Source organism: Peromyscus californicus, unplaced genomic scaffold (genome assembly GCF_007827085.1).
Source record: "Peromyscus californicus insignis strain IS unplaced genomic scaffold, ASM782708v3 Scaffold_13__1_contigs__length_99412109, whole genome shotgun sequence".
Taxonomy (NCBI): Eukaryota; Metazoa; Chordata; class Mammalia; order Rodentia; family Cricetidae; genus Peromyscus; species Peromyscus californicus.
In genome coordinates this window covers 33492949-33502226 of record NW_026294424.1, presented here as the reverse complement: position 1 = coordinate 33502226, position 9278 = coordinate 33492949, and the positions used below count along the sequence as shown (strand labels likewise).

General features: G+C 48.5%; 1 pseudogene; it reads left to right on the top strand.

Annotated features, from left to right (window-relative positions):
* The first annotated feature begins 823 nt into the window (after positions 1 to 823).
* On the top strand, positions 824 to 1367 carry LOC128109032 (JNK1/MAPK8-associated membrane protein-like; annotated as a pseudogene).
* Positions 1368 to 9278: the final 7911 nt, after the last annotated feature.

Genomic DNA, 9278 nt, shown 5'->3' with positions numbered 1-9278 from the left:
CCCAGTGTACATTAGAGGGCTGAACATCTAGGGACAAAAGTCTCACCTACCCCCAAGAAGCTGGGCCACACACTTGGGCTTCAGCCTGTCAGTGAGAAGGCTTGATGGACAGTGGTAGGGATGACATGGAGTCATTTCTCTCTAGTGGAGATGGTACTCTGGAAGGACTTGGGGACACATGGTAGGGAAGGGTGGGCAGTGGAGGGCTGGGCAGCTTGAGAGCACTCAAAGCAGAGCAGGAACCTTGCAAGGAGCAGAGGCGGAGCTGAAACTGCTGATGTCTGGAAGATCTTTTCCCATGCTGTGATGGGCACCCTAGGTAGGAGCTGTTGAATGCAGAGAGGATAGAACCCACGTCTCCACGTTTGTTTTCCTGTGGACTTGTCTCAGGTGAGGGGCTCCAGATAGAAAGCCCCTCCGAACAGAAGCCTTTCTAATCCACCTGTCTAAGATATACCATGGCTCTTAGCTGTTTCCCAGAGTCCCCACCACAATGGGCAGGCCATTTTCAGGCCCTCTGAACGATGGGTTTCTACCACCTCCCACAGCTAGGATGCCGAACTAGCTCTGAGCCCCATCTGCATTTTTATTTTCTTTCTAGGACAATGCTTTATGATTTAAACACCAGCCCAGGCCTGAGCCCCAGCTGGCTGCTATGTTGGAAGGCTTGATCATAACCTGGACCCCTGAGCCCAGGCTTCTGAGGGGCTGCAGTGTGAACAGGAGCTGTGTGGGTGTTTCAGAGAGGTCCAGATCTGGGGCTCTATATTCAGAAGCCGAGACTCAAATGTAGTGGTATTTGCTCCGCCCGTGACCTTGAGGGATGCTGCGATCCGACTGGCTAATCCCTGGGCTTCTCTGGAGAAGCTTCTCTGGCCAATGGGGGTGCCCAAGGGGACAGAGGACAAATGCACAAAATTACTGTCAGCCTCGCACAGAGTCCCTCGAACTTTATGACTGGCTTTATCTTGGATTTATGGCTATGCTTCTTCTTGTTCTACATTGGTTCTTCATTGAATGGTACTGGGGGTACTGGGGGAAGAGCTCCAGTGCTCTTTTCCAGCACATCACTGTGCTGTTCGAGTGCAGTATGGCAGCCATCATCACCAATGAGTGTCCCTCACATCCGTTCCTGCTGAGTACTGATGCTTTCTGATTGGTACACAATGCTTTACAACCCGAGTCCAGATTACATCACCACAGTGCCCTGCACACTTGAAGCAGTCTACCCACCATACACCATCGTGTTTGTTTATTACACATTCTGCTTGGTGCTAATGATGCTTCTCCGGCCTCTTCTGGTGAAGAAGATCGCCTGTAGACTAGGTAAGTCTGAGCCATTCAAAAGCATTTACGCTGCACTCTAAGGGTCAGAGGATAGCCTAGGGATCTGATTTAAGAAGGTTTGAGCCGGGCGGTGGTGGCGCACGCCTTTAATCCCAGCACTTGGGAGGCAGAGCCAGGCGGATCTCTGTGAGTTCGAGGCCAGCCTGGACTACCAAGTGAGCCCCAGGAAAGGCGCAAAGCTACACAGAGAAACCCTGTCTCGAAAAACCAAAAAAAAAAAAAAAAAAAAAAGAAGGTTTGAAAGTAGTTATAACGCAGTCAGGCTGGAGAAGACATGACCTTTGGGGGTAGAGGCTGTGAGCCCATGACAAGCCAGGCTGCAAGTCTCAGTGCTGTGTTCTTACCACACATCCATGTGGTGTGCCTAAACATGATTAACTTCATGTTCTACAAACAAAGCAAGGAGAGAAGCTGTTGTTCTTCTGATTAACAGGGAAGCCATCCAACTGGCTGCACTTGAATTATACCCCTAGAATATTAAATTCAGACCTCTTTCGTTCTCATTTATTTTATTGGATTGTATTGGGATATTTTAAAAGCGGAAGATGGTGGGAGGGAGGGAAGGGTTCTGGGACGGGGGCCATTTTTACCACTTGCCGAAGGCCAATACATCATCCAGAAGACTCAAGTAGAAACAGGCATCCTTGACTGAGTGAAAGTTATTTTTCTCCCAGATTATTTGGGTTCATACTTTATAGCCAGCCCAGGGCTTTTCAGGTTCTCTGCTTGGAAGCAGATTCATGGCCATACAGTCTCACACAATCGTCCCCTTTCCACCAAGGCCCTGAAATGGTCTCTCAGAGGGCCCGCTGAGTCCACAGACACTGATGCCCTCTGCTGTGAAAGTGACAAGACTCTCAACACATCACTTGCAGTTATGTGCGGCACTTGTTTTGATTTGTTGTGAAGAGTTTTCAGCCTCTTTTAACTGATCCCAAGTGAGGACATCTCAGTGTCTAAGACCAGGCTCTAACCAGGTAGCCAGTGTATGCAAGACACTGGATCTGCCTAGGGAGGGGCTTCATGTCCTACAGAACATGATGTATGCTCATGACACTGGAGCTGTGTGTCTCTAGCAAAGTCATTATACCATCCTTCGGGAGACACCCCAGATCCAAACTGCAGTAATCATGACTGCATGACTGGAGTGTTCCCTCAGCAACAGCCTAGGGACCCCAAGCCTTTCCCAGGAGGAGTTCTGTTTCTTCATGTGTCACATCTTTCCATCAAGGGGATGGTGGTACATATGCACACATTCGTACATAGAGAGGCTGGAGGTCGATCTTGGGGGTGTCTTGCTCAGTGGCTAGGCACCTTGTTTTTTGAGACAGAGTCTCTCATTAAACCTGAAGCTCGCTAATTGAGCTAGGCTGGCTATCCAGTGAACCCCAGGGATCTGCCTGTGGGCCCCTCCCCAGTGCTGGGACTACAAGCACACACTACCACAAGCATCTTTTCTCCGTGGGTTCTGGAGACAGAACTCGGGTCCTCCTGCTGGGTAGCAAGCACTTTACCACCTGAGTTATGCCCGCAGCCCTGCTCCTTCACACCTTCTTTTTCCTGCACATCCCCTTACAACTTTCTGAGGAAAAGTATATGAGAGATACAGAGTTCTCGACTTTGTATGTCTGGAGATGTTCTGTGACCACACTCCATGGGAAGTTCTGCTGGGGTGGAGTTTATGTTAAAATCCGTGTCTTTCCACGCCACAAAGTCGCAGCCCACTACAGTCTGGGTGAGTGCTAGAGATGTCTGATAGTGTTAGCTGCTTCGTCCTCCACACACCATCTGGTTTTTTTCCCTCTGGAAAGTTTCTGGGAATTCTCTTGGGCTCCCACGTTCTGAAGTCTCAGGAAGATGAGACCTGTAGTGAAACCCCTCTGGTATCTGGACATGCAGTGGGGCCCTTCAGTCTGAAAACTCCTACCTTTGTCCTGGTGGGAAAAAAAGATGTTTTGAGATCTTTGAAGATTTTTTTCTTTCCTATTTGATTTATTCCTCTAGTAATTTTTAGTCATGGAATAAACTTCCTGTATAGAGTTTTCATTTTCTTATTTTTCTGCCCCATTCCCTTCCATCTTTTTCTTGAACCATTTTTTTAGATTTATTTTAATTTTTATTTATGCATATTTTGTGTCTCTGTGCATGCAACCTGGGTGCAGATGCCTTTGGAGGCTAGAAGTGGGTGATGGATACCCTGTAGCTAGAGTTAGAGCTGGTTATGAGCCACTCAACCTAGGTTCTGGGGACTACATCCCTCTTGCAAGAGTAGAAAATGCCTTAACTGTTGGGCCATCATTCAAGCCCCCCCTTCCATCGTTTTCCTTGCCACCCCCCCTTTTCTGAGATATTTTTTGATATTTATCTTACAAATATTTAATTGGATTAGTTCTTCCATCCCTTTTTAAAATTCCAAGACAGTTGGAGTATGTATGTGTTCACTGGCTATTCCTTTTGTATAGGAACCTGTTCATATATATCATACAGTAGCGTCCCTTTTTATCTCATAGTCTGTTTCCTCGGATTCCTTTTCCCCCTTGATTGCATCTCTGATTTTAGCTTGGAGTGTTCCTTAGATGCCTGGTGATTTCCTCTTTCTACCTACATGCTAATAATGACTCTGAGCTGATCCTTCCAGAGTGCCCTTTCTCATAGCCCATTTGATATAAATTTGTGACACACATTTCCACTAAGCACCCAGCTCAGTGTGCTGGTGAGAGTGGGGACCAGCCCCCACTTTTACGAACAGGGTACTCTTGAGCAGGAAGAAGTGGGAAATATTTAGAAAGAGATACCTAGACAACGAGAGGAAAGACAGAAACACAGGATAGCTTCGGGAGGGCCTGGGTCAAAACCTACCAGCCCAGAACTTTATTCAAAGGGGCTTTTTATAACAATGCCAAGGGGCAAGGCAAAAAGACCTCCCCCTGCTAGTGTAGACCAAACACCTTGTACCCAGGCCTGTGGCCCAATCATCCTCTTATGCAGTCCTGCTGGGTAAAGCCACTAAGAAACCTCGGTGGGCTCCGACAGTCTTCATGACTCTGCATTTCCCACTTCATCAGATCTGAGCTCTGCCATTTTTAACATCTTCAAACCCCAGTCCCACTCAGGGTATGTACCACATCTCTTGCCTTCAGAAGTTTTTGGTGCTCAGAGTGAGCGGTCAGGTAGTGCTACTTCTCATATTGCAAGTGTCACAGCAACCAGGGACAATAAAGACACGATGGTGAGCTTTACTCAAATCCACCTCTAACAGCTCGGCAGTCCTCACCCATATCCAGGTAAAGAGATGCTGCCTCACAGCATAAGCTGCCAAACGAAGACCACATGGTTGGCAAATAGCAAAGCAAAGCCTCGGAGCAGTTCCCAGAGCCCTGCCTTCCATGATGCCTCCTGACTGGCCTAGGTGAAAACCCAGTGGGCAATGGGGCTTCTTCAAGGCCACCTGCTGGCACATGGCATTGCCAAGCCGGTGGAGTGAGAGCTCCTAAGTCTGATGGTAGCTCCTAAGCTACCAGGGTCCAGGCCCCCCTTTTCATGCCTCCTCATCTGTTATACCCTCCATCCTCCTTCATGGGCACGTGTAAAGCCTGAGCTGCTTGGTGCCAGCCTTCAAGGACAACCAAGCTTGGCCTCCTGCCTTCTTTCCACTCAGTCCTTAATAAACCAGGAATATCTCTCCAAGCACTGCAGACCTCTGGCTTGGACCAAGGAGCTGGGATTGTTTAAAAGAACTTTCATTTCCTTTGAACCAGGATTCCAGGCCACCAAAAACTTCTTAATGAATGGCCACATTGCCCCCTTTTTTTGAAGTGTTTATGGACTTGCCAACACAGACAGGTCACCCTGGTGCTGCAGAGTTATCCTCATAGGCAGTCCGGGTTTTTTGGAAGCTGCCCAGCGGCAGAGGCCCGGGGCTCTGCTGCTTCTTCAGGGAGACTTCCCAACTGCCGGGTTCCCGGTCTACCTCTGCCCTGCTTTCCCCTGACGGCTAACTTTTATTTTATGGGTTTGGGGAAACTGAAACTTTTAAAGACTCAGTCCTACCACTTTGTTGAAGATAAAGTCAAGTTCAAAGCCTGCCATATTTTTCAAGTTAGTGGAGAAACTGCTTGTGCAAAACCCAAAAAACCCAGTCTAGACCCGATGCTGACTGACTAGATGAGGTTGGACAAGAGCAACTCCCCTGTCTCTCTCTCTCTGTCTCTCTGTCTCTTTCTGTCTTTGTGTGTATGTGTGCGCACACACTAATATACATGTGAGGGTGCATGTGCATGTATTTATATGGAGAGGCCAAAGGACAACTCCAGGCCTTGAGTCTCATTGTCCACTTTATTTTTAAAAACAAGGTCTCTCATTGGTCTATAGTTCTCCAAGGCTGGGTTGACTGGCTAGTCAGTCCCAGCGATCCTCCTGTCTCCCCCTCCCCAGTGCTGAGATTATAAGCATGTGCAGCCATGGGGGGCTTTTTTATGTGACTGCTGGGGCTTGAACTTGAGACCTTGTACTTGTGCAGAAGCACTTAAGGACTAAGCCGTCTCTGCAGCCCCAGCTTCCTGATGATTCGCAACCAGCACCAGTGTCCTGTAATTAACCTCGTATGCTTCTGACTCTTGATTCCCACAGAGCCAGAGCACTGACCTGGTGACCAGCTTCCCTTTGTGTCCCCCAAGGTCTCTAAGATGAACTATGGCGAGCACCCGGGGAGGGGGGCTGTCCCATGTCCCCTTCTTCACGAGGAGATGGGGGCAACGGTTTGCAAGAGAAACCATCAGGATGTCCCCTCCTCATCACGCGGCCTGCAGTTCTGCTGAGCTGCTGCAGTGTTTTTTTCCTGTGAAAATAATTAGGTGAGAAAATGTAAGCCAGCGCAGTCACACTGGACCCTCCTAAGATGGGGTCTTAGTCAGATGGACGTTTGACCAGTAACACACTTGATTCCAAATTAAACGGGCCTGAAGGGAATTCTGCTTTGGAGCAGACTCCATGGGAAACAGGATGAAAAAGAAAAATGATATTTTTTGAGCCACTATATAAATTCTCTGAGAAATGGAAGCATGTAATTTGTAATTACTTTGGCTTGTCCGGAGGGAACAAAGCACGGTGGCCAATGGTGTGGATTCGAGGCACAGATTTCATGGTTCAAGCCCCAGGTTTGCCAGTTAGCCCGCAGCTGCTTGCTCACCTTTGTGCCTTAGGTTCCTGACCTGTAAAATGGGGCTAATGTAAATTAAGTATGTAATTACATGTAATGTATTAAATGTAATGTAAATTAAGTATTTTCCCCATTGTGATGTTGGAAGAATCGTGTATGTGTTTGTACATGTATATGTGTACAAGCACACATGTGAATATGTATAAGCGTTTATGCACGTGTATGTGGATATGTGCACATGTGTGTATGTGTGTGACAGCGAGTGGCAACGTGTGACACACAGAAAGCATCCCATCTCTATTAGCAATCATTATTAGAAAATCCTCCTCTTTCAATGGAACCGATCCCTGAGGAATTATATATTCATGTTGCTGCTCTGGGCACATGGGTCTGCTTCCACATTTTGTTGATGGGACCATTTAGGGCTTTGAATTACTGGAGGGTTTTTCCATGGTCACACAGTGGGGAGGCAAAGATTGCTGAGATTAGCTAGAGTGACCCACAAAGTCCATAGTTCCCGCTCTTTCGTGGAGCACCCAAGCTGTTATTTCCCAGAATGCTCGGGGAGAGGCATTTTTGGCTCATTTAATTTTCTGGTTAGCCAACAGAATTTATCCTCAGCATAGTTGGAAGACTGAACTAAGGGAAACACAGAAGCAACAGAACCAGAAAGTCTGCAGATTGCAGCAATTAAGTCCTGAAATGTTAGAAACAATTTTAACAAGACTTAGAAAGTCCAACAACAATGCAAAGGAACAGGCTGGGTGGGATGTGGCAAAAGGTGTGCTCTATGGAGAGCCTCAGCCCCCTGTACATCTATTAGAGAAGTGGGCTGTCAAGTTAGCATCATTCACAGACACAGTACAGGGGTGGGGGTTCTCCCTGCAGGAGCTGAAGCCTGGCACTCTCATTGCCTCAGTGGCTGGGAGGGTCTGCCTGAGCCTTTTAAGGTGCCCTCAGAATGGACCTGTCCACTTTCAGACAATCCTGGGGTGCTGTGAGAGGTAGGAGGGGAGGATGGATCCTCTTGGAGCTTACCCTGATTCACCAATTCCTGCCAGACCAAGCTCAGGCAACCATAGGGGAGGCCAGTCTCCCATGCCTCTCCCTCATGTGCCCTTAACTCTGTCTCACACCATCTACTTCCAGGGGCTCCCAAGCCAAGCGCATTTCCTAACCATGGGCAGGGGTAGGATGGGATGGGGCAGCTTCCTATGTCGCAGGCTCCCACCATGGCAATCAGGCAGGCCACAGGCCCCAAAGCAATAGGGCTTATCAGTATGGACTGAGAGCTCTGAGCCAAAACAATCATTTCCTTTATTAAGTTGATAACATGTATTTTGTCACAGTGATGGAAGCCGATTCATGCATGATGGGAGAGGAGAGATGCACATTCTGAGAGGATCTCAGGCAGTTAAACTGCAGCCCAGGAACTTCCTTCCCAATCCCAGGTCCCACTCACTACCTGTGGCTCTGTGAGCAGGTACACAACAGAGTGTGTTAGAAAACCCAGACTACCAAGTTCTAATGGTATCTAAGATTTCAAAATGGAGACAGGAGAACACTCAACCCAGGGGCGGAGCACCTTCAACCTGTGACCTCTGGTCATAGTCATCTGACAGTCCAGGAGTAGGAACCACACGAACAGTGTGGGGCTTCTTCCGCTGTCTACTGGATCTGTCTGGCATTGCAGGACAGACCTCTGCCTCGTTGCTGGCACACACATCATTTTATTTATTAATTCCTGTGGTGGGGAGGTGGGCTGGAATGCATATTCACTTGTGTGAGGGCAAGCATTTGAGTCTGTGGAGATGAGAGGACAAGCGTGGGTGTTGGCCTCCCTCTTCCACCTTGTTGGAAGCAGGGTCTTTGTTGAGTTCTCCTCTCTATGTCTTGTCTGCTCCGTCTTGCCCCAAAAGCTCTTTCCCTGTCCTTTGGACGGACTTCCATGCCGTGGCCCTCAGAAGACCCAACCATTGATGAGCATCTCTCACACAGGCCATGGCTGGTACAAAGCTTGAAGTGAACCTTTGGCAAGTCCTCCCGGCTTGCTTTGAAAATGTAGAGCTACTTAGCATCTCTAATCTCAGTTTCCCCATCTGCAAAATGGGGGACTCGTGGTCTTCATATCTTGAGATAGTTTGATCTATGGGTGATACAACCTGTGGATGTCTCTAGCAACCAAGGGCTCTTCTAAACTTGTGCTGGGTACCTAAGGATGGGAGTGGGTCTAGAGACGAATATGCTCAGCGTTCGGGTGCTTTCAAGAGAGGAAATGGACAGAGTGTAACACAAGTTCTGAAAGTGTTGCCCATGCCCGGGCAGAGATGCTGGCTGTGAACTTGCCTGTGAACTTATAAGAAGCTGTCGGAATGACAGCAGAGTATGTTCCAGGCCTCTGCCCCGCAGGCGCTTCTGCTATGTCTCAGAGGACATGTTTGGAAGAAAGGCTGAATAATGGATTTGGAAATACTGGGCTCTGGAGCATGGAATGAAATCCATTAAGCTTTTTGTGTCCTTTCCCCTCCTCCATAAGAGCACGGAGGGGAGGAGAGACCACCACCTTTGGCAGCTCCCAGCAGGGGATGAGAAGGCAGAGGATCAAATTTGCTGTGGGATGGGAAGCGGTCTAAGACGTGGACTTTCCTGGTGTCGGAGTGGAGTTGGCCTATGGGTTTTCACAAGCATCAGGGCGGGCTGCTTTGCCAAGCCTTGGAGGAGAGCAGGTCAGCGTCACCTAGCTGGGTCTGTAAAGCATTTCCAGGGGCTTGAG